General features: G+C 40.8%; 1 long non-coding RNA gene across 2 annotated transcripts in view; it reads right to left on the reverse strand.

Moving 5' to 3' along the window:
* Positions 1-375: 375 nt before the first annotated feature.
* Positions 376-26,120, reverse strand: part of LOC117977182 (uncharacterized) — a 35,147-nt gene continuing 9,402 nt past the window's right edge. Inside the window, exons 2-5 of one of the 2 annotated variants that reach the window (XR_010111007.1) lie at positions 14,977-15,089; positions 2,168-2,265; positions 811-897; positions 376-593 (exon numbers count right to left, since the gene is read on the reverse strand). This is a non-coding gene — a long non-coding RNA (uncharacterized LOC117977182). Of the gene's footprint in view, positions 898-2,167; positions 2,266-14,976; positions 15,090-26,120 lie in introns of both variants that reach the window. The other variant, XR_004668174.2, reaches the window with a different exon arrangement.

Below are 26,120 nucleotides of genomic sequence, written 5' to 3' on the forward strand. Positions count from 1 at the left end.
ACCACCTCACCACCAATATGTCTTTCCTGGACCATTGCTGGTACCTACTCACTGCTCTTCCCAAAACCATGCCAGCCTAAATGCGATCCATCTTCTAAATCATGCCACAGTGTTTTTTCCAAAGCTCCAATCTGATGGTGTAATGCTCAGTTTAAAATCCTCAAGAGCTCAATCACCCCCAACTCCACCTTTGCTTTTGAGATAAAGTTCAATATAAATCAGGAACCCTGAGCAAAAACCTATAGATAGATATAGTTTATATATATATAATATACACAAACACATATATTATGTACATGTTTATATATATAAAAACACTACGTATATAAATTATAGTAATGCCAGCTACTATAACAAATAAACCCAACATTTCAGTAACTTAACACTGTAAAAATTTATTGGCTCTCATGCAAAGTCCAGTTTAAGTGTCTATGACTGTGGGAGCTCCACGCAGTCATTCAGGGGCTCATGCTGATGGAGGCTCTGCCATTTCTGACAGGTGGCTTTGGAGGTTGCCCCAGATGTTGACATTTAGATGGTGCACAAAGAAAGAGTGTGGAGAATCACACATGGGAAATCAGTATGGACAAGGCCTGAAAATGGGCCACATGACTTTTGTGAACCTTCCATTGGCTACATTTCACTCAGGTGACTGCACATAACTTCAAAGGACACTGGGAAAACAGGCCATCTGTAGCCCACATGAAAGAGGAAATGGATTGCTGAATATTTAGCCATCTCTTTTGGTTTTCAAACATTTGTTCTTTTTTCTCATGCTCCCTCCCCAAGGGAGACAACTCAAAGCCTTACCCAGTCACTATGCTCAGCTCAGTTGCAAGGTCACAGGTGGTGGGAGAGACCACTGTACCCCCATGTGGCTTATGATAGTCCAAAGACCTATAATTTAAAAAGATAAATTATCTGCAAACCCTCACAATACACAATACACAGTGATCCAGTAGAGACCAAAGAAACCTCCCATTCATAAAAGGGAATACTGCGAGATGCACAACTAGCAAATTTGAAATCCTGCTACACACACATTGTGAACAGCTTTCCCCATGAGTACCCTTGGGGTTGTGGGGACTTTCTTGCTAGACCCTGATTCTAGCAAGAAACAACTTCCTTCTTCATTTTCCTCATGTCCTAGATCTGCACTCAAGGAGTCTCTTTCTTGTCCATAAACCTCTATGGCCATATCTGGGGAGACTATATCTTCCTTGGGCGATACACAGTTTTCGCAGCCAGATTCTAGCTGCAAATTTCAGATCTCTGATGGTTGTATTGTGGTGTTTTGGTTTCATTCATTCTTAACACATTTATTAGGCATATATTCTGTGTGAAGCTCCATCTAGGTACTGGGTACAGTGGTTTAAGAAGACAAACAAGGTCCCTTTTTTCATGTATCTTACATTCTAGGTAAGGAAACAGACTGGAAGTTGTTTTAAAGTTCAAACAATCCAAACGTTTTCAGTCCTGGCTCACAGTTTCTTTGGCAATGCAAGCGCTTCAAAAATGTAGTACACTCACGTCATTACATAGTTCTGATCCTAAACATAGTTCTCAAATCTGTTTTTTGTTAGTTTGTATTCTAGGCCCAACATCTTTCTTTTTAGCTAAGGGCAACTACTTTGAGGACATATGGAACAGACTCAGGTAGTAAGAAGTTCAAGGCGGTTTATCTGATCTTTGTATCTGGCTGAATAACTTTGTTCGATTACGGAAATTTCCTGGAACATTGTCAAAGTTCTTTCAGTTTCGTCTACCACTATATGAGAGTCCAGCCCCATAACAGGGATCCTTTTGATTTCCTTTCATATTGACTTGAAAACCAGCCATTTCTTGTCTAAGCCTATTGTGATCATCTAATATCTTGCTAAACGCCATCTTTAGTGGCCAAAATGCTGACTTTTCCATCCACTTTTCCCAGAGCAGTAGTTCTCAGAATTAGGTCCCCAGACCAACAGCATCTGTATCACCTGGAAAGCTGTTAGAAATGAAAATCCGGCTGGGTGTGGTGGCTCAAGCCTGTAACTCCAACACTTTGGGTGGCCAAGGTGGGTGGATCGCTTGAGCTCAAGAGTTTGAGACCAGCATGGACAGCATAGTGAGATCCTCCATCTCTACTAAACAAATACAAAAATTAGCCAGGTACAGTGGCACACACCTGTAGTTCCAGGTACTTGGGAGGCTGAGGCAGGAGAATCACTTGAGCCTGAGAGGTGGAGGTTGCAGTGAGCCGAGATCGCACCATTGCATACCAGCCTGGGTGATGGGAATGAAAAGGAAAACAAAAAAAAGAGAAATGAAAATCCACAGTCCAGACCTATTGAATCAGACACTCAGGGTGTGGTGCCCAGGAATTTGTGTATTTATAAGCCTTCCAGATGAGTCTCATGCATACTAATGCTAAGAACCATTGCTCCAGAGCAGGAAGTATATGTTTGTGGGTAGAATAACACAAAAACATACAGAGAAAGTGGGGCGACCAACCATTAGGTTAAGATGATTAAACATCGGGATATTTTCAGACATTGAGAAAGTCAGTACATTTTTTCCCCTGAACAAATTTTTAGGTAATGATTATAGGCTCTTTAAGGATAAGCTTATTTTTCTTTCTTTTTAACTTTTATTTAAGTTCAGGGGTACATGTGCAGGTTTGTTACATAGGTAAACTTGTGTCATGGGGATCTGTGGTACAGATTATTTCATTACCAATACCGATTAGTTATTTTTCCTGATCCTCTCCCTCTTCCTTCCTTGTACTCTCTGATAGGCCCCAGGGTATGTTGTTTCTTTCTATGTGTTTGTGTGTTCTCATCATTTATCTCCCACTTCTAAGTGGCGGTATTTCGTTTTCTGCTCCTATGTTAGTTTGCTAAGGATAATGGCCTCTAGCTCCATCCACGTCCCTGCAAAGGACATGATCTTGTTCTTTTTTATGGCTGCATAATATTCTATGGTGTATATGTACTACATTTTCTTTATCCAGTCTATCATTGATGGGCATTTAGGTTGATTCCATGTCTTTGATATTGTGAATAGTGCTGCAATGAACATATGCGTGCATGTGTCTTTATAACAGAACAATTTATATTCCTTTGGGTATATACACAGTAATGGGATTGCTGGGTAGAATGATCACCTCATTTTGAGTCCTGAATCAACCATCTCATAGATTAGGTCCAAACTCACCCTTTGTAGTGACCCAAGCCAATAAATTCCCTCTATGCTCAAACAAATTTGAGTTGAGTCCTGACATAGATAACCTTGGTCAACTGCTTGACTTCTTTACTGATGCAGCTTAGCATTAATTCCTAAACATTCTTCTATATCTCTGCTAGAGTAGAAAGAGAGAGGGAAGAGAGATTTCTTTCAGTATGAAGCAGTAAATCTTTCTCATACTTTGTTTTTTGTACATTGCTTTATGGTTTAAAAACACATGCATTTGAAGTACAGATAAATCAAAATAGAAAATGGAAACATAAGAAACTCGGTTTTAAGAAATCACCATCTACTGTGTCATTAAGTCTTATAAAAATTTTTCTGCCATTGATAATTTTGGTGTCTCACCCAGACACCCAGTTGATGTAAATGTTGGCTGTTCATAGTTCATAGATGTACCCTTCTCTGGAGAGCTGTCCTTGGCTGTGGGAGCTGCCTCACCCACAATGCCCTGGGAAATGGTGGCTTCTCCTACAAAGAGCCCCCAGTTAGTAGCCAATATGGTGAATTTTTAAAAGCCCAGCCCCCTTGCTTTAAGGGAAGACAGCTCTGTGGTGCTGCTCTTGCTCCAGAGCTCCCTGCAGGAACAGGCTGAGGCTACCCTTTAGCTGAAAGTGATCCTATCTAGTTTCTTTCTGGTGCTATCTGAGTTGTTCCTGAGAACATCTCAGATTTTGCCTCTACAGAATCCTAGCTAAGGCATCATCATTAGCGCCTTCATACTCCATATTCATCTTTTCATTTCTATTCCTACTGAAACTACTCTCAGCATTCTATCTCTCATGGTGAGAGTTAGCTAGAGTTAGCTCTAGCCTTTCCTGTATAGAATAGTCAGTTTTAGCATTTACATCCCTACTAAAAATGCTTTTGAAGAACTTGGCGGCTGGGCATGGTGGCTCATGGCTGTAATCCCAACACTTTGGGAGGCTGAGGTGGGTGGATCACTTTGAGCCCAGGAGTTTGAGACCAGCCTGGCCAACATGGCAAAACCCCATCTCTACAAAAAATACAAAAATTAGCCAGGCATGGTGGTGTGCACCTGTAGTCCCAGCTAACAGGACACTAAGGTGGGAGGATCAGTTGAGCTCAGGAGGTTGAGGCTACAGTGAGCCATGATTATGTCAGCCTGTGTGACATAGGTTGTCTCAAAAAAAAAAATACAAAAACAAACTTGGCTCTGCTTAAAGGTTTCTGTAAAACCCTCCTGAATACTCACCTCTATCTCCCACACACCCCCAGATTTTAAGCATTCTGCTTTGACCCTCACAACATTCTGCTTTATAGTAGTTAGCCTTTTGCAAGCCTGTCTTATTTGAGAAGAGTTTGTGTATCTTTCATCCATGTGTCCCTAAAGCGTTTTTCAAAATTTTCCCCTCAGGATGCACACCAATAAATGCACTGGTGAGGATATCTTAGCTACAGCCTTAGAGCCCTTTAAATGCCCCCTGCTTGGCAGGGCTTGGTGACTCATGCCTGTAATCCTAGTCCTCTGGGGAGAATTACTTCAGGCCAGTAGTTGGAGACCAGCCTGGGAAACATAGCGAGATGCTGTCTCTACAAAAAATTTCAAAATCAGCCAGGCACGGTGACACATACCTATAGTCCCAGCTAGCTACTTGGGAGGCTGAAGCAGGAGGACCACTTGAGCCCAGGAGTTTGAGGCTGCAGATCATGCCACTGCACTCCAGCCTGGACATCAGAGTGAGACACTGTCTCTAAAAATAAAAATAAAAATATAAATAAATAAATAAGCAAATCCCCCTGGTGCACAGCAGGGCTGGCACAAGAGCCTAGAGCAGAACAGAAGGATGAGGAGAGATTAATTCACCCCAAGTGACTATAGAGATTGTGGAAGGAAAGGGGACAGGGAAAGGAGTAAATTAAAGGGAAGCCCAGATTTGCATGAGTGTAACAATATATTCATAAACAGAGAAGGCTTTGATTGTATGGGAAGAGGGGAGGCAGGTCTTTTCCTGGGCCAATCAGATAGTAGGAATGCGGTGGTGGTAGGTATAGCTGCTGGTGTACTTATTATATAGTCATAATGCACTAAGGTCCCAGTCAGGGTAAGGTTCTAGATAAAAGGCGCTATGATCTCAAGGCAGGTGGGGCCAGCTGGAGATAAGAGGTACTGGCATGGCTCCCTATCTTATTTTTCCATGAGTTTTCAAGGTCAATACGAGGTGGGAGACCACTCTCCATAAGAGGATGTCATTCTGTGTTGTAACTCATAAAAAGAATATGTCATTAGTGTGTATAACTTCTACTTGTGTCTGAACTTCCCCTTTTCCCAACAACCAGGGGCAAGAGGTCCCTCCTGCATATTCCTAGTAGTGATTAATCAGGGAACTGGCATTTTGGACACATGGGCTGGGCAATTTGGCATCTTTTTTTTTTTTTGAGACAGAGTTTCACTCTTGTTACCCAGGCTGGAGTGTAATGGTGCGATCTCAGCTCACTGCAACCTCTGCCTCCCGAGTTCAAGCGATTCTCCTGCCTCAGCCTCCCAAGTAGCTGGGATTACAGGCGTGCACCACCACACCTGGCTAATTTTGTATTTTTAGTAGAGACGGGGTTTCACCATGTTGGTCAGGCTGGTCTTGAACTCCCAACCTCAGGTGATCTGCCTGCCTTGGCCTCCCAAAGTGCTGGGATTACAGGCATGAGTCACCACACCCGGCCCACTTTTTAAAATCCTATCTTGACTTGGAAGTATATTTCTTCACAGCCATGCCTTTGATTATAAGTTACATCATTACATTATTTTATGTACAGTAGCCCTCTTATTCATGATTTCAGTTTCAGTTACCTATGTTAAACCATGATCCAAAAATATTAAAGGAAAATTTCCAGAAATAAAAATGTATAAGTTTTAAATTTCACACCATTTTGAGTAGTGTGATGAAATTTCTGCCTATCCTACTCCATCATGCCCAAGACATGAATCATTCCTTTGTCCAGTGTATCCATACTGTACATGCTACCTGCCCATTGGTCACTTAGAAGCCGTCTCAATTATCACATCAACTGTGGAGGTATCACAGTGCTTTTGTTCAAGTCACTCTTATTTTACTTAATAATGACCTGAAAGCACAAGAGTAGTGAGGCTGACATATTGTTATAATTGTTATATTTTATTACTAGTTATTGTTTTTAATCTTACTGTGCCTGATTTACAAATTAAACTATATCATAGCTATGTATGTTTAGAAAACAACATACTATATACAGAATTCAGTATTATCCATGACTTTCAGGGGTCCTGGAACATATCCCCTGTGGATAAGCAGGAACTACTGTATCCTTAAGGGAAAAGAAATGTGGGCGGTGAGATTTTATGACATCATTGTTGTTAGTACATTCTAATTTCATAGCTATTAAAATGTGACAATACATATCTTACAACCAATATAATGCAGAAATATCTAGACTTTGGTTAAGAACTCCGGCTTTGGAAACTAATTTTGATTCAAGGTTCAAATTTTGGCTCTGCCATTTATTAGTTTAGTGATCTTGCAAAATTTACCTCATTTTTCAGAATGAAATAGAAAATTGTAAGCCTTTAAAATCACAGGGCCATTGAGAGTATTGGATGAGTCAGTACAGGCAGGACGCTCACCATAGTGGACAACGGCGCATAGTAAGAGAGGGTGAAGATATTTTGGTTGCCAATCCAACAGCCTTTCTTTTCTCTCTTCCTCATTAACTGAATGCCAATGTTATTTACCTGCCTCAGAGGAACAGCCTGTTAAAAAGTCCAGATTTCTCCTAAACACAGAGGGAGAAATCATAATTTGTGTAAGTCAATCAGAGTTGTTTTATCTCTTGTCAAGTGATTGGTTTAGACATTAGTATGTGATGTAATTTTGGCCAATGGGATATGATGGGAAGTGTCTTGTGAGGACTTTAATAGAGGGATGCATCATGGGAATATTTTGGAAGTTGTCATCTGCATAGGATTGCCATCTTGGTGCTATGAAGGTGCAACACCACCATTATGACAGAACAGAAACAAAGAAGCCCTTGGATTCTTTTTTTTTTTTCTGGTATAACAGCCATTTTTTTTTTTTAGACGGAGTTTTGCTTATGTTGCCCAGGCTGGAGTGCAGTGGCATGATCTTGGCTCACCTCAACCTCCACCTCCCAGGTTCAAGCGATTCTCCTGCTTCAGCCTCCCAAGTAGCTGGGATTACAGGCATGCACCACCATGCCTGGCTAATTTTTGTATTTTTAGTAGAGACGGGGTTTCTCCATGTTGGTCAGACTGGCCTTGAACTCCCAGCCTCAGTTGATCCGCCTTCCTCAGCCTCCCAAAGTGCTGAGATTACAGGTATGAGCCACCGCACCCAGCCTGCCCTTGGATTCTTGAGAGATACTAATGAACCACTGGGAACCATACCTGTAATCTCCTTCCTCTAGACTTCTTGCACAATAAGTAATTAAAGACATCATTAAAGCAACTTCAGTTGAATTTTCTATTATTTGTTGCAAAAAAGGCTTGAAACTGATGCAGTGTTTAGTGGCTATGAGCTCATAAGTATTTCTGCTACTGTTGTTAGTGCTTACTTTACCATCTGTTCCTAAGTTTCCTCATCTAACACATGGGGAATAAAAAGATATTTGCTTTTGAAAATTGTCAATAGGATGGATGAGATAATGCATATAGAGAGCTTAGTCCATTGGCTAGCCCAAAGAAAGCATTTAATGAAGTGTAGCTTTTCCTCCTATTATTATTTTGTTGTTTTAGTGCCACTATTTAGGACAATGATGTGGATTGTATTATTTTTTCACAACCCTATCTTTGCTCTGAGGTCACTTTTAACAGAATATACTTTTATATTCTGTTAAATTCACTTTTAACAGAATATACTATTCTACAACGTACTGACTTTGGGCTTGGCCATGTGTCTTGGTTTGGTCAATGGAGTGTGAGAAGATATAATCTATACCGTGTCTGTCCAAAGGTTTTGAATGTGCTCATATAGTTCTGCTTGCTCTCTTGTATTTCTGCCATTTTCCTTGAGGAGAACATGTGCCAAGTAGTCTCTATTTCTTCATCCTGGGTCCTTGAATGAGAGGCATATGGAGAAGATCTAAATCCAATCTGTAGCCTGAAGCAGAGCTGGCTCAGCTAACCTACAGCTGACAGTCCAGGAAGCTGCTGCGGGAAAAGAATCTCAACAGAAACATAAATTTTCCTTTGAGTCACTGAGACTTGGGAATTGTTTGTTATATAGCTATTATTGCCATGAAAAAAAAAAACTTGACTAATACAGTCAAAAAAAGAGAAAATACAAATTGAGCTTCAGAGTCTTCCCCAAATTTATTGCTTGGTCCAGGGAGACTTGTGACATCTGGGATAGGTCCTGAAACAGTAGAAGAACTGATCGGACCAGTGGATTCTGGGCCCTGCTGATGATCTTCTAAGAGGTGAAAGGCTCAGGCTACTAAAGAGAACTCCTCTTTGCATCATTTAACTGACATGTTTGGGCCAGATTCTTCCTACTTGATGTTTCTTCAGGGCTCCCACTAATGGTAATTGAGACACAGTTGGCTAAGATTGGCTTGGGAGGAGGGGAATAGTTTGGACACCATCAGAGGTATCTTTTGATTAAGCTGTGTGGAACGTAAATTACTTCGAGGGAAGTGAGTTTAAGAAACTGGAACCAGAGCCAGTGCAGAGGATAGAAGGAAGTCGGCTGGTGAGAAACAGGAATGGGAGACTAGGACAAGAAGAACCAAAGCTACAAAGCATGAGAAAGACAGAAGAGCAAGCAGCCAGATGCTCCATAATCGCACATTGGAAAAAATCCAGAGCCGAGTACTGAGTGGAGGTCAGTCCTGGAAAATAGGTAAGGTCAGGAGTGCAGCAAAAACAAAACAAACAAACAAACAAAACAACAACAACAACAACAAGAAGCGTTTGTCAGGGTCAAAGCCATGGCCCATTTGTTTTAAGCCACTGAGGCTGGATAAAACCTACTTTTGAGTAAGTACTGGAGCCAAGAAATTGGGTGGATGGATCCTTAGTGTCCCAGGTGTCACAGGACAATGAGACTCTTCACTCTGGTTATCTGGCTGCTACCCCCATGCCTCTGGGACTCCATTTCGGAATTTCTCATCCTGGTTCTCTGAAAAACTAAGCCTGCCTTAAGCCTCAAAGTCGCGGTGGAGTCCATGGTGCCTGGCACTGCTGTCTGCTTGTCTGGATGTCTGCACATTGCCTATTACCAGATTCCTCTCCTATCTGCCAGGACTCCCAGTGGCTTCCTCTTGCTGGGCCTCCCCTACACTCACCTTTGGAGGAGCTAGGCCCCTGACTTCCACCTGCCACCAAGCCTTCCCCTCCCATGCTCCACCTCCCACTTTGCTGTGGCTCACCCAGGAGCATCCACAATGTTCAGCCTGGTCCTCAGTTTCTGACTGTTCTTCCCATCTTGCTGTGCTCCACTGCCCAGGGTCTGGCACACATGTGGGCTGGAGAAATGCTTATAGCCTCCTTGAGTGACCTTCTTTACTTAACTTTCTGATCCCTGAAATTATATTTTTATAGATATGGTCCTTTGGTTCACATTAAAATATAAATTCCCTGTGGGAGAGACCCTATTAAGCCTTGCAGGGAATTGCTAATTTACATCTTAATGTGAATGAGGTTATTGGATTTTTTTCCCCCCTTAAAGCAATCCTTGATGGAGGTAGGAGGAAAATAGAGAAACCATGATTATCAGATAATAATTAAAAAATGGCTATAGAGACAGGGAAAGGAAACAAAAGAGGAAATTTGGGTTCATGGCTTTTTGTAAGGTGTTCAGTGTGGATAATTGTTCCAGATGCTTCTTTTGACCTTGATGGGTAAAGGTTTTGTTTTGTTTTGCTTTGTCTTATTTGAAATTTAACTCTTACTGCATTATTTCTATATGGAGTGATGCAAAGCAAAAGGATTAATGGTAAATATAAATGTGCCCTTAAAATGAAAATCGGTCTGCATAGGGAAGATGCATAGGATGATGGGTATAAATGAATCACAAAACTGTCTGACTATTGTGTAGGCTGTAGCTAAAGCAACCCAAGAAAGTAGATTTCTCTAAGGAGACTGATCTCTCTGCTGTGATATGACAGTGGGTATGGTCCTAAGTGTGCATTTTCAGAAACTCAGTTTTGCTGGCACATGCAAATAGATCAGCCTCAAAGGATTGACTCATAGCTCTCAAGCTCACAAGAGTATGATGAGAGACCTTTCTAGCTTGCATAATATTATTTTATACATTGTCAGTGCACCTTCTCCTAGTATCAGGATCATTGGGAAGCCAATTCAGTAGCAAGATGGCAGTCTGCTGGAAATGAGTGTACAGAAAGGCTTATCTTCATAGCTACAACTGAGTTATTAGGTGCCAGGAACCACTTTATTTCTCATTCTCAAAACAATCCACAAGCTAGTTATTTTCATTATCTCCCTGTTACAGATGGGTAAATGAGGCTCCAAGAATTTATGTGTTTACCCCAAGTCATCAGGCTAGAAAGTCCTGAGCTGGATTTAGACCCAGGCAAGTGAGTCAGTAAAACAAAACTATGTGGTCTTGGGCTACATGGAAGAACTGAGGGAGGTAGCCATTATCACCATGTGGCTCCTGAGCACTTGAAACGTGACTAGTATGACTAAAGAACTAAAGCTCAAGTTGTATTTATTTCTAATACATTTAATTTAAATAGTTATCTATAGCTAGTGACTTCTACACTGGACAGGATACCTCTAGATGCCTGCTTAGAGAAATCCAAAAGTGGAGAGAGATTTTTTTTTATAAGAAGCCTTTGTCATACAACATCCATGAATCTTAAATATTATTGTCCCCAATTTTCAGATGAGAGCACTGATATTCAGAGAGAATAATTGATTTGCCCAAGGTTTTACAGCTGGGAGAAGAATCTAGGTCAGAGACACCAAAACTCCAACTTTTTCAAAGAATCGGGACTTCTCCATAATGCATGTAACCATGCGCCTATAGTTGGACATTTAGGTTCATTTCAATTTATTTTTCAGAATTCATCTTTCACTGAAATGAATATTTCAGTATATAAGTAATTGTCCCTGAAATGAATTATATATTTTGAAGAGGCTACTCTAAGTGAATTTATAGTGACAGAGTATATAAGTATTACAAATAATTTCCAGGAATATTTACACTTCCCTTAGCCAGGCTACAGTGTTTATTTCATCTGCTGTAAGTGTGGTCATTTAAGGAGGCCTTTGCTAATTCAGTCATTGAAAGATATTATATTGTTTTAGATTTTTATATTTATTAATTACCATAAGTGAAGCTGGACATTTTTCTCTTATTTCTTCTGTAAATTAGCTCTTCCTGACCTTTTTTGAGACCATAACATTTTTTTCCCATTGAGGCCTCCTAGATGGATTCTAGATCTTCAAAAGCTACAAACTGTCAGAAAAATGTATTTGGGATAAATCAGACCTCTCCTTCGGCTGTTTTCTTCTTGTATTCAGAGGAATAACTTTTTAAAAGGAGTCACTTTGGAAGGTTGCATGGCCAGCTGCCCAAATGTGCAGGAACCGTTAACAATTTTACTATTCCTAGGCTTCTAAGAACAAAGAAGTTCTTAAGAAGCTTGTGGGTATACAAAATGAAAACCGAATAATAATAATAAATTAATGATCGGTGATTCTATGACATCATGATTAAAAATGAGCTCCCCTACACTTTTACGCTGCTGGTGGGAATGCAATTTAGGTTTCCACAGCGGTACAACCACTATGGAAAACAGTATGGAGATTCCTTAAAGATCTAAAAGCTGAACTACCATTCCATCCAGCAATCCCACTACTGGGTATCTACTCAAAGGAAAAGACATCATTATATGGAAAAAACACACGTACATACGTATTTATAGCAGCACGATTTGCAATTGCAAAGATATGGAACCAACCTAAGTGCCCATCAACCAATGAGTGGATAAAGAAAATTTGGTACATATACACCATGGAATACTACTCAATACTACTCATAAAAAGGAACAAAATAATGTCTTTTGCAGCAACTTAGATGGAATCTGGAGGCCATTATTCTAAATGAAGTAACTCAGGAATGGAAAACCAAATATGGTATGTTCTCACTTATAAGTGAGGGCTAAGCTAGGAGGATACAAAGGCATAAGAATGATGTAATGGACTTTGGAGACTTAGGGTGGGGGAAAGGCTGGGAGTGGGGTAAGGGATAAAAGACTACATCCTGGGTACAGTGTACACTGCTTGGGTAACAGGTGCACTAAAATCTCAGAAATTACCAATGAAGAACTTATCCACATAACCAAAAACCACCTTTACCTCCCAAAACTATTGAAATAAATATTTTTTAAAAATTTAAATAAACGATGTTAGTATATTTTGTAACCCAAGAACTATCTCCGATAGGTCTCAATCAATTTAGAAGTTTATTTTGCCAAGGTTAAGGACAATGTCTGAGAGAAAAACAAACAAACAACAACAACAACAACAACAAAAAAAAATCAGGGAAACCCAGAAACTGTCTATGGTCCGTGCCTTTTTCCAAAGATGACTTTGAGGGCTTCAATATATAAAAGGGAAAAGTGGGCTGGAAGGGAAAGAGGGAAGGTATCATCATCCACATATTTCAAGAGAAAAGAAGCCAGTGGAGGTATCATCAATTATGCATTTGCCTTGTGCTCAGTGAATGGGCACTTTACGTAAGATAAGGTGAACAGAGTCGCTACCTATGGAGATATTTTACCTGTAGCTAACTGCTTAAGAACAAAAGGAAAGGCAGGTTCTTGCATGACTCAGCTTTCAGTTTAATTTTTTCCTTTTGGCATAGTGAATTGAGGTCCTGAGCTTTTAATTCCTCTCACAATTAAATGTGTATTTAGATCCTTAACTCCTTAGCAGATTAACCTGGGAACAGAGAAATTTAGTAGCTTAAAAGACGCTGCCACTTGAAGATGAATAAGGCAGAAGATAAAACAGCTCTAAAGCAAAGATATGATTTGACAGTAAAAAAGAAATTCAAATTTTATAAAATGTCAGGAATATATCACTAAGTGAGTTACACCTATGCATTGAAATTTGATGATGACGATAGGTGTGGGGTTAAGAGCTAATTAGTGAATCTTAAGTAATCATTATCTCTAAAATGAAAAGCAATAAGAAACTGGAAAAGTTAGTCTTTTTCCATTTGCTTCTCAATTGTATCAACATGAAGTATTAGTTTGGGCCCCACTGGTCATCACCTTGCTCAAACTTGTTTCTTTTTTTCAAGAATAAATGCTGTCTGGCCAGGTGCAGTGGCTCACACCTGTAATTCCAGCACTTTGGGAGGCCAAGGCGGGCAGATCACCTGAGGTCCGGAGTTCGAGACCAGCCTGGCCAACATGGCGAAACCCTGCTTCTACTAAAAATACAAAAATTAGTCAGGCGTGGTGGTGGGCACCTGTAATTCCAGCTGCTCAGGAGGCTGAGGTAGGAGAATTGTTTAAACCCAGGAGGCGGAGGTTACAGTGAGCTGAGATCTTACCACTGCGCTCCAGCCTGGGCGACAGAGTCAGAGTCCGTCTCAAAAAATAAATAAATAAATAAATAAATTCTGTTTATTTAAATTTCATTTCATTTATCATGGGTTTCTCTGCATTCATTTTTATTTTTTAATTACAGCAGTCCCCTTTTATCAGCAATTTCCCTTTCCTCGGTTTCAGTTACCCTTGGTCAACCACAGTTTGAAAATATTACGTTATTTTGGAGAGAGAAAGAGACAGAGGGACAGGAAGAGACCACATTCACATAACTTCTATGGCAGTATATTTTTACAGTTGTTCTATTTTATTATTGTTGTTGTTAATTTCTTAACAACAATCTGTGCCTAATTTATAAATTAAACTTTTTCATAAGTATGTATGTCTAGAATAAAATCATAGCATATATAGGGTTCAGTACTATCTGCGGTTTCAGGTATTCAGTGGAGGTCTTGTAGGGGGGACTACTATATTGCATTAAAGCATTAGTCATTTTGATTACTGAGTGTTTTGGCAGCTCTGTAAATTTTGTGTCTCGGGCAAATGCCTCACTTGCCCTAGTCCTGGCCATTCCCTGGGTGGGAAACATTTCTTGATCAGCAACCTGTCCGTGGGATCTGTGAACTCTGACCTCTGAAGCTTCTTCCTATTCCATCATCCTTTTCAGCCACATTTGAAATTGACATTTGGGAAAAGACTCTCCTCAGGTTGCTTTATACCTGAAATAGTCACAGGTTTATCTGATCTTAGCAATTCTTCCCCCAAACCTAGCAGGCTTATGACCTAATTGCCTGCAATCCGTTCCATGTGATCAATGACCAAAATCAAGGTCTTGGTTATTATTCTGAAGCCCTATTTGCTTCACTGACTCAGATGCCATGTCTCTTTTTCAACTTAATGGGGCTTACCTTATGGGTGTAGGGGTTTAGTAAGAAGGCTACCCACTTACTCTTATCTTTGCCTTGAGTCATTTTATCCAACTGAACAGTTTTACTCAAAACCATACCCCTAGGCACTGAAAAGTTTTACTCAAAACCATACCTCTAGGCTGGGCGTGGTGGCTCACGCCTGTAATCCCAGCACTTTGGGAGGCCGAGGTGGGTGGATCACCTGAGGTCAGGAATTCAAGACCATCCTGCACAACATGGTGAAACCTTGTCTCTACTAAAAATACAAAAATTAGCTGGGTGAGGTAGCATGCATCTGTAATCTTACCTACTCAGGAGACTGAGACATGAGAGTTGCTTCAACCCTGGAGGTGGAGGTTGCAGTGAGCCAAGATCATCACGCCACTGCACTCCAGCCTGGGTGACAGAGTGAAACTTCATCTGAAAAAAAAAACAAAAAACATACCCTTAGTCTGTTTGCCTTGAGGTCTTTTAATCAACTGAAAGTTTATCCTGCTATTTTGTTACATCAATCTTTTATTTTTTTTAATTCCATCTCTTTCTTTAGGAACTGGAAGCAGAGGGCTTTACCAAAATTACGAGGTCCTGAATTTCTAGAATCTCTGTTTCCTCTCATTTTTACTTGCAAGTTGGCAATTGTTTCTTGAGCTCATTGCTTTCTTGTAGCACCTGCGCCAAATGCAGCCAACTGCAATCAACTCCTGAAGTTTTCATCCTCTTCTCCAAGAGCTACCAGTTTATTAGGCTCATACGACTCCTGTGTTATACAGAAAATGGCTGTGAAAGATATTCCCATCCTAATCCCTGGAACCTGTGAATATGTTATTTTACATGGCAAAAGGGAATTAAGGCCAGGCACGGTGGCTCACGCCTGTAATCCCAGCACTTTTGGAGGAAGGGGCGGGCAGATAGTCTGAGGTCAGGAGTTCGAGACCATCCTGGCCAACATGGCAAGACCCCTGCCTCTACTAAAAATACAAAAGAAAATTAGCTGGGCATGGTGGTGCACACCTGTAGTCCCAGCTGCTTGGGAGACTGAGGCAGGAGAATCACTTCAACCTGGGAGGTGGATGTTGCAGTGAGCCAAGATTGCACTACTGCACTCCAGCTTGGGCAACAGAGCGAGACTCCGACTCAAAAAAAAAAAAAAAAAAAAAAAGTGGCGGGGCGGGGAGGGGGGGAATTAAGGCTGTGGACAGATTAAGGTGGCTGATCAGCTAACCTTAAAATAGGGAAATTATCTAGGTGGTCCCAATCTAATGGCATGAGTTATTTAAGAGCAGAGGCGTAAAAGTCAGAGGGATTCCACACAGAAAGGGTAAGTCAGAGAAAACAACATAAAAAGAATACACAGGCACACCTCAAAGATATTGTGGATTTGACTCTAGACCAGCAGTCCCCAACCTTTTTGGCACCAGGGACCGGTTTTGTGGAAGACAGTTTTTCCTCAGACCCAGGCAGTGGAAGAGCTGGGATGGTTTTGGGATGATTCAAGCACATAACATTTATTTTGTACTTTATTTCTATTATTATTACACTGTAATATATAATGAAATAATTATGCAACTCACCTTAATATAGAATCAGTGGGAGCCCTGAACTTGTTTTCCTACAACTAGACAGTCCCATCTGGGGGGTAATGGGAGACAGTGACAGATCATCAGACATTAGATTCTCATAAGGAGTGCACAACCTAGATCCCTCCCATGAGTAGCTCACAATAGGGTTCGCACTCCTGTGAAAATCTAATGCCACGGCTGATCTGACAAGAGGTGGAGCTCAGGCAGTAATGCTCCTTTGCCTGCAGCTCACCGCCTGCTGTGCAGCCTGGTTCCTAACAGTTCCTAAGATATCAGTTGGTGGCTCCTGGGGTTGGGGACCCCTGCTCTAGACCACCACAATAAAACAAATATCACAATAAATTGAGTCACGCAAATTTTTAAATTTCTCAGTGCATATAAAATTTGTACACAACACTGTAGTCTATTAAGTTCACAAAAGAATTACGTCTGAAAAATGTACATACTTTAATTAAAAATACTTTATTGGTAAAAATACTAATGATTATTGGAATCTTCTGAGACGCATAATCTTTTTGCTGGTGGAGAGTCTTGCCTTAATGTGGATGGCTGCTGATTGATCAGGTTGGTAGTTGCTGAAGGAAGGCTGTGGTGGCTGTGGCAATTTTAAAACAAAATACAACAATGAAATCTGCCTCATTGATTGATTCTTCCCTCATAAATGTTTTATCTGAGGAGGCAATGCTACTTGTTAGCATTTTACCCACAGTAGAACTTCCTTTAAGAATTGGAGTCAATCCAAAGGTCTAATATCCAGAATCTACAAGGAACTTAAACAAATTTACAAGAAAAAAACAAACAACCCCATTAAAAAGTGGGCAAAGGACATGAACAGACACTTCTCAAAAGAAGACATTTATGTGGCCAACAAACATATGAAAAAAAGCTCAACATCACTGATCGTTAGAGAAATGCAAATCAAAACCACAATGAGATTTTCATAATCATCAGTCAGAATGGCAATTATTAAAAAGTCAAGGAACGACAGATGCTGGTGAGGCTGTGGAGAAATAGGAATGCTTTTACACTGTTGGTGGGAACGTAAATTAGTTCAACCATTGTGGAAGACAGTATGGCAATTCCTCAAATATCTAGAACCAGAAATATCATTTGTCCCTGAAATCTCATTACTGAGTGTATACCCAAAGGAACATAAATCATTCTATTATAGACACATGCACACATATGTTCACTGCAGCACCATTCCACAATAGCAAAGACATGGAATCAACCCAAATGCCCATCAATGATAGATTGGATAAAGAAAATGTGGTACATATACACCATGGAATACTATGCAGCCATAAAAAGGAATGAGGTCGTGTCCTTTGCAGAGGCATGGATGGAGCTGGAAGCCATAATTCTCAGCAAACTAACACAGAAGCAGAAAACCAAACACCACATGTTTCCACTTATAAGTAGGAGCTGAACAATGAAAACACATTGACACAGGGAGAGAAACAACACCCACTGAGGCCTGTCAAGGGGCCAGTGGGAGGCAGAGCATCAGGATACACAGTTAATGGATAGGTTGATAGTGCAGCAAACTATTATGGCACACATTTACCTACATAGCAAATCCTGCACATGTATCCTGTGCAGCCTGTGGGAACAGATATGCTGTTGTCTAGGCTTTGTTGTTTCACTTACAGAGCACAGGGAGAGATTTAACATAATTCTTTTTTTTTTTTTTTTTTTTGAGATGGAGTCTCGCTTTGTTGCCCAGGCTGGAGTGCAGTGGTGTGATCTCGGCTCACTGCAAGCTCCACTTCCCAGGTTAAAGCCATTCTCCTGCCTCAGCCTCCCGAGTGGCTGGGACTACAGGCACCCGCCATCACATCCGGCTAATTTTTTGTATTTTTAGTAGAGATGGGGTTTCACCATGTTGGCCAGGATGGTCTCAATCTCCTGACCTCGTGATCTGCCGGCCTCGACCTCCCAGAGTGATGGGATTACATGCGTGAGCCACCGTCCCTGGTCCATAATTCTTAAAAGCCCTTAAAAGCCGTAGGATATGCAAATCCTGCATATCCTGCATATGTATCCCAGAACTTAAAATTAAATTAAAAAAAAAAAACTGCAGTCAATCCTCTCAACCCTGCCACTGCTTTATCAACTGACTTTATGGAATATTCTAAATCCTTTGTTGTCATTCCAACAATGTTCACAGCATCTTCATCTGCAGTAGATTTCATCTCAAGGAAATACTTTTTGTGCTCATCCGTAAGAAGCAACTGCTTATCTGTTCAACTCTCATCATGAGATTGCAGCAATTCAGTCACATCTTTGGGCACCACTTCTAATTCCAGCTTTCTTGCTGTTTCCATCAGATCTGCAGGGACTTCTTCCAATGAAGTCTTAAACCCTCAGTCATTCATAAATGTCGGAATGAACTTCTTCCAAACTCCTGTGAATGTTGATATTTTTACCTCTTCCCGTGAATCACAGATGTTCTTAATGGCATCTAGAATGGCAAATCCTTTTCAAAAGGTTTTCAATTTACTTTATGCATATTCATCAGAGGAATCACTAATTATGGCAGCTGTAGCCTTACAAAATGTATTTCTTAAATAATAAGACATGAAAGTTGAAATGACTCCTTGATCCCTGGGCTGCAGATTAGATGTTGCATTAACAGGCATGAAAAAAATATTAATCTCTTTGTACATCCCCATCAGAGCTCTTGGGTGACCAGGTGCACTGTCAATGAGTAGCAATATTTTGAGAGGAATCTTTTTTTCTAAACAGTAGGTCTCAACAGTGGGCTCAAAATATTCAGTACACCATGCTGTGAACAGATGTTCACAGCCTAGCTGTTGTCTAGGCTTTGTTGTTTCATTTACAGAGCACAGGGAGAGATTTAACATAATTCTTTTTTTTTTTTTTTTTTTTTTTTGAGATGGAGTCTCGCTCTGTTGCCCAGGCTGGAGTGCAGTGGTGTGATCTCGGCTCACTGCAAGCTCCGCCTCCCAGGTTAATGCCATTCTCCTGCCTCAGCCTCCCAAGTAGCTGGGAACTACAGGCACCCGCCACCACACCCGGCTAATTTTTTGTATTTTTAGTAGAGACGGGGTTTCACCGTGTTGGCCAGGCTGGTCTCAATCTCCTGACCTCATGATCTGCCCGCCTCGACCTCCCAGAGTGATGGGATTATAGGCATGAGCCACTGCACCTGGTCCATAATTCTTAAAAGCCCTAGGATTTTGTTTTGTTTAGTTTTGAGACAGAGTCTTGCTCTGTCACCCAGGCTGGAGTGCAGTGGTGTGATTTCGGCTCACTGCAACCTCTGCCTTCCATGTTCAAGCAATTCTTCTGCCTCAGCCTCCTGAGTAGCTGAGACTACAGGCACACCCAGCTAATTTTTGTATTTTTAGTAGAGATGGGGTTTTGCCATGTTGGCCAGGCTAGTCTCGAACTCCTGACCGCAGATGATCCATCCACTTCGGCTTCCCAAAGTGCTGGGATTACAGCACCGAGCCACCACGCCTGGCCTAGCCCTAGGATTTTTGAAATGGTAAATAAACATTGGCTTCAACTTAATGTCACCTGCTGCATTAACTTCAAATTTTGCAGCTTCTTCACCTCTCTGTCATAGGATGAAGAGAATTAGGGCCTTGCTCTGGGTTAGGTTTTGGCTTAAGGGGAATATTTGGGCTGGTTTGATCTTCTGTCCAGACCACACAAACTTTCTCCCTATCAGCAATAAGGCTGTTTTTGTTTCTTAACATTTGTGTGTTCGCTGGAATAGCACTTTTAATTTCTTTCAAAAATTTTTCCTTTGCATTCACAACTTAGCTAACTGTTTGGTGCAAGAGGCCTCACTTTCAGCCTATCTCTGCTTTTGACATGCCTACCTCACTCAGCTTCATCATTTCTAGTTTTATATCTAATGTGACAGACATGTGACCCTTCCCTTCACCTTGAACACTTAGAGGCCATTGTTAGATTAGTAATTGGTCCAATCTCAATATTGTTGTCTCAGGGAATAGGGAGGCCAGAGGGAAGGAAGATAGATGGGGAATGGGCAGTTGGCAAAGCAGTCAGAACACACACAACATTCATCACTTTATATGGGCGCAGTTTGTGGCACCTCAAAACAATTACAATAGTAACATCACAGATCACTGATCACAGATCATCCTGATAATAATGAAAGAGTTTGAAATATTGTGAGAATTGCTAAAATGTGACACCGAGACACAGAGCGAGAACACACTATTGCAAAAGTGGAGCCAACAGATGTGCTTGATGCAGGGTTGTCACAAATTTTCAATTTATTAAAAAAAAAAAAGCTATATCTGCAAAGCGCAATAAAATGAAACAAGTAAAACAAGGTATGCCTGTATCTGCCCTTGCTGGCTTTGGTGGTGGAGGAAGGGGATAACAAGTCAAGGAATGTGAGATAGCCTCTAGAGGCTGGAACAGCCCTCAGTTTACAGTCAGCAAGGAAATGTAAATCTCAATGCTACAACTGCAAGGAACTGATTCTGCCAACAACCCGACTGCAAAAACCCAGATTCTCCCTTGGAGCCTGAAGAAAGAAATGCAGCCTGCTGACACCTTGATTTCAGCCTGGTAAGACTCACATAGGACTCCTGCACTACAGATCTTTAAGATAATAAGTTTGTGTTGCTTTCAGCCTAAATTTGTAGTAATTCACTGGAGTAATAATCAAAATCTAATACATGTCCCAAGATTCCATTGACAACCGTTTTAAGAAATATTTTGCTCCCGTAATATATGCGTCACTGTTTTTCCAGACTCGGATACACATTAGCCAGTTGTTCACCACCTAACTGACAAGTCTCCACCAAACATTTTAGGTTTGTGTTATGACAGCCCTCTACTTCCAGTTTCAATTCCTACATGAGTCAGAATAGCTTAAACTATCCTGTCATTATAAATTAGCTAGGAATCCCAGTGATTTCACAAAGGTTTATTACTCATAGAAAATCTGCTATGGGCCCAGCAGAACTCCAGGACACCTCCCTTCCAAGAGGTGACTCAGAGATCCAGCCTGCTTACATCTCATGACTCAGTTTAATCTAATATGTATATTTTTAGGGGGCCACAGCAGGAAAAGAAAACCCTGCAGGATTTTTACTTTCTCAGATGAAAAAATCACTTGTCACTTTTGCTCACAGTCCATTGATTCACAAATAAAACACAGCTCTGCCTAACTCCAAGAAGGATGAGAAATGTAAAGTTTTTTTTTTTTTTTTTGTATGTGCTCAGAAAGAAAGAACTCAATATTGGTGGTGACTAGTGATATCTTTCTATACTTTGTTACCTAAAAAAAAATCAGACTGGGTGTTATGACGCATGACTGTAATCCCAGTGCTTTGGGAGGCTGATGCAGGAGGATCCCTTGAGCCCAGGAGTTTAAGACCAGCTTGGGGGATATAATGAGACCCCATCTCTACTGACAAAAAAAAAAATAGCCAGGTGTGGTAGCACATGTCTGTAGTCCCCATTACTTGAGAGGCTGAGGCAGGAGGCACGCCTAAGCCCGGCAGGTCGAGCCGGCAGTAAGCTTTGATCACACGCTCCACTGCACTCAGATTGGTCCACTTTAAATCTCCAGTTTAAATTAGTTTTAATTTAGACCTTTTAGAGATCTTCTTACCTCCTGACTTGGAAACTTGGAAATTTCAGGGAGAGAAGCAGTGTGGGCAGCATTATTAATTCTTCTCCCACGCAAGAAAGGAAATTCATTGTCTTTTTTTTTTTTTTTTTTTTTGAGATAGAGTCTCGCTCTGTCGCCCAGGCTGGAGGGCAGTGGCGCGATCTCGGCTCACTGCAAGCTCCGCCTCCCGGGTTCATGCCATTCTCCTGCCTCAGCCTCCCGAGTAGCTGGGACTACAGGTGCCCGCGACCTCGCCCGGCTAATTTTTTGTAGTTTTAGTACAGACGGGGTTTCACCATGTTAGCCAGGATGGTCTTGATCTCCTGACCTCGTAATCCACCCGCCTCGGCCTCCCAAAGTGTTGGGATTACAGGCGTGAGCCACTGCTCCCAGCCTGGAAATTCATTGTCTTTTATGGGAACATTTCTTTCCTCTCCTTCCAGGTTGTAATCCTTTGTTTTATATAAATAGTGAGGAAATAGGAGAAATGGAAATAGAAATGACTGTCTGTTGGTGGAAGAACATGCCCCAGTCTTCCTCTGGCTGGGTATGCAGCTGATGGCCTATTTCAAGGTGATTTCCCTTAGGATGGTGATGCATTGTTTCTTGGGGTGATGTCCAGCATAGTTTTGCCTCTGCCCCACCGAGGACCTTGTGGAGAGCAGCAGCCAAGTCTCCCTTTGTCCTCAGCCCCATCTCTGGGTTGGGCATCATATAGCCTGAAGTAGCTACTGGGTTTGCTTCCTTTTCTATCCTTTGTGCTTCTTCATGCATGGAAATTGCTGAAGCCCTTTTGTATGCCCTCTAAGAGTCTCAGAGCACTGAGATACGGTAAAGATTGCCCACATCTTCTTACCAGCATGCAACACCATAGTCCCTTCCTGCCTGGCTCCTCTCCCCAACCCACCACAAGTTCCTGTCATTGATAATGATCTCCACGTGAGAAGCAGGCATTATACTTTATGTCCTGAGACATAAGACAGAGTTACTTTCAGTAACTCTGCAGCTACATCTCAAGCTCTCCCAAGAACTTCCTTCCCCTGCTCCCTCATTCAAGCTCCAGTTAGCTGTAATAGCACAAAGTGGGCCAATAGGTTTTGTAGACCAGATGCTGCCCAACTACATGCCCCATGAGATGCCCATCTTCCTTTCTAAGGGGCAAAACAAAATCTTTAGAAATGGTTTATTCAGAGCATCTCTCTTTCTTTGGTGTGGTGTGGGAGAAGAACCCCTCTCCTTTCTCTCATGAAGAGGAAGGGAAAAGCCATGGTTCTCCTTACTATTCAGCAGCTGAAGATGCCAGTGATTCTCTTTTTACCTCCCTAGTCTCTTTGGGAAAACATAATGTACATAAACAATCAATAAAATGCATTACAATAATGTAAGTGCTATATAAAGTCATTCCTTTATAGTACTACCACTAAACCATTGTAGAAGTTCAGAGAAAGAAAGAGATTAATAAGCTCTAGAAGTAGTCTGAAAGAGTCCTGAGCCAGCATTCATTGAATTTTTGTAGGTGCCAGATACTGTACTAAGCACTTGTGATTGTTAATTTTATGTGGCTATTTGACTGGGCCATGGGGTGTCCAGACATTTGGCCAAACATTATTCTCTGTATGTCTGTGAGGGTATTTCTGGATGAGAGTAACATTGGAATCAGTAGTAGACTGACAATCTTTTTCCTGATATTAACAAAATTATGGAGAAACTGGAGTGAAAGAAGCCACCTCGACGATCCTTTCCTAGATTCACCAAAACTGAACCTGGAAAACTCCATTGCACTAGTCAGTTCCTCATCTGTACCTACATTTAATTCCACTTAACTCATTTCTGCTTCTATTTATTTTTATTTTTCTAAATTTAGCCCAAAGGCTGAGTCAGCCTAGCCTTAATGTCCATAATCAGTTGGGCCTGGCTCACTGAAAAAGTACTGTGGTGCCTTCATGGAGATGACACTGAAATAGGCAAAAGAAAAATGCACGCAAAGCCATTAGCCAGATGAAACTAGAGTCATGCTTCCTTGGCAAAACATCAGTGCAGTATTAAAAAATAGTGAGGAACAGTGGGCAATAGATGCTATCTGTCCAGATGCCATTTCCAGGGTTCTAGATCTGCATTTTGGGGCTGGGAGCAATAGGGCCACTTTAAAGGGGCATCACAGAAGCTGTTGATGTTTCAAATGGGATTAAAACAAAACCAAATCAAACATTCCCCACATGCTGTAGGCAGTTTCAAATAAATGATTTGCCTTGAGATTTTCAGTAGTCTACATGGAAATTCTCAGAACTATTTTTCATTCTTTTTTAAAAAATAATGAATTTATTTATTTCTTCAAGGTGTCAGAGATTTAATCCAAGCTGTAATTAGCAGTTCACCTCTCCAAGTACATTTTACAACTAGATCCTAGATGTTTTCATTTGCATAATTCTTGAATGTCATTTGTGTTAACTTAATATTTTTTGTGCAGTCTTTCTGTTATCAAAAGCTTTCCCTATATTTCATCTCATTTGAAAGAATAAATTCAGATTTCAAAAGGTAATTTTAGAAGTGTCTCTTTTAATCATGATAAATTTGAAACATTTCTTCATTTATTCTCTAGATTTAGTATTTACCTTTTTTAATATCTCTGTGTCTATGTATCTATTATATAATATATTTTATTTATATTTTATACCTATATTTAAACTGTATATACTGCTTTATATTTACACTTAATTTTATATTTATATTTGATCTCCTATACCAGCCGTCCCCAACCTTTTTAGCACCAGGGACCAGTTTCCTGGAAGAAATTTTTCATGGAGGGTGGTGGGGGGGATAGTTTTGGGATGAAACTGTTCCATCTCAGCTCATCAGGCATTAGTTAGATTCTTATAAGGAGCATGCAACCTAGATCCCTTGCATGCACAGTTCACAACAGGGTTCGCACTCCTATGAGAATCTAATTCCACAGCTGATCTGACAGGAGGTGGAATTCAGGAGGTAATGATCACTGGCTATACCGTCTTAAACTTCTGCTGGGCGGCCCGCTTCCTAACAGGCCACAGACCAGAGGGTCTGCGGGCCCGTCTTGTACTATTTACTATGTTGGTAACCAGTACATCTAGGAAATGCTTTAACAGACTTTTCGAATAATATATATTAAATGATATAGTTTCTTCCTAAAAACAGGATTAATCAAGGTATATTTATATGAGACAAAATATGATTTTCAATCCCACTCTGTCAGATTTTTACTTAACTCAGGATAGGCCAAGTATTTGAGTACTTTGAAACTTTACAGCCTCTATTAATGCCAAATAGAACCCTGCTATTGTGTTGTAGAATTAAATCTGCATAAGAACCACTAAGTTACTTTTTCATTTAATTCCTTCCTTCCTCTATAATAGAACAATGCTCTCTTCCGCCGAGATGTCCGTGTCCTAATCCTCAGAACCTATAAATAGGTTTCCTTACATGGCAACATAGACTTTGCAGACATGATTAAATTAAGGATTTTGAGATATTGGAGATTATCCTGGATTATGTAGGTGGATTGGATATAATCATATATTTACTTAAAAGTAGAAAGGGAACAAGAAAAGAAGGTCAGAGTGAGGGCATGTGGGAAGTGTTTGACCCGCCACCAGCATTGCTGCATTGAAGACGGAGGAAGGGAGCCATGAGCCAAGGAGTACGGGTGGTTCTAGTGGTTGGAAGATGCAAGGGAGCAGATTCTCCTCTAGAGAGTCTGGAAGGGAACACAGCTCTGCTGGCACCCCTATTTTACCCAGTGAGACTCATTTTGATCTTCTAACCGACAGAACTGAGATAATGAATGTGTGTTGCTTTGAGCCACTAAGTTTGTAAGTAATTTGTTAGAGCAACAATAGAAAACTAATACACTGTCCTTCTTTGTTTTCCTTTTAGCAATTTAATTAAGTACCTATCATACTAGACCTTGGAAATTAGAAGACAAATGAGCTAGAATATAGAAATTATTGCTATGCTTTTCTGATTTTAAAATTTCCTAGTAAAGAAATATTTCCTTTCCCTCTTGCAAAGCACACTAAAACAAAAGAAAATGAGGAAAAAACACAACTTCCTGACCCTTAACAAATATGTAAGTAAGGGGTGCAACATTCAATGATGATCAACTAGGAATATAGGAAGATGCTGAAACAAGACACCCCACTGAAGTAGATCTAAGACTAAGACAATAGAGTAGAATTCTCCAAAGCACACAGCCTATTTTTAGGGATATTT

The sequence above is a fragment of the Pan paniscus genome, chromosome 21 (genome assembly GCF_029289425.2).
Source record: "Pan paniscus chromosome 21, NHGRI_mPanPan1-v2.0_pri, whole genome shotgun sequence".
Taxonomy (NCBI): Eukaryota; Metazoa; Chordata; class Mammalia; order Primates; family Hominidae; genus Pan; species Pan paniscus.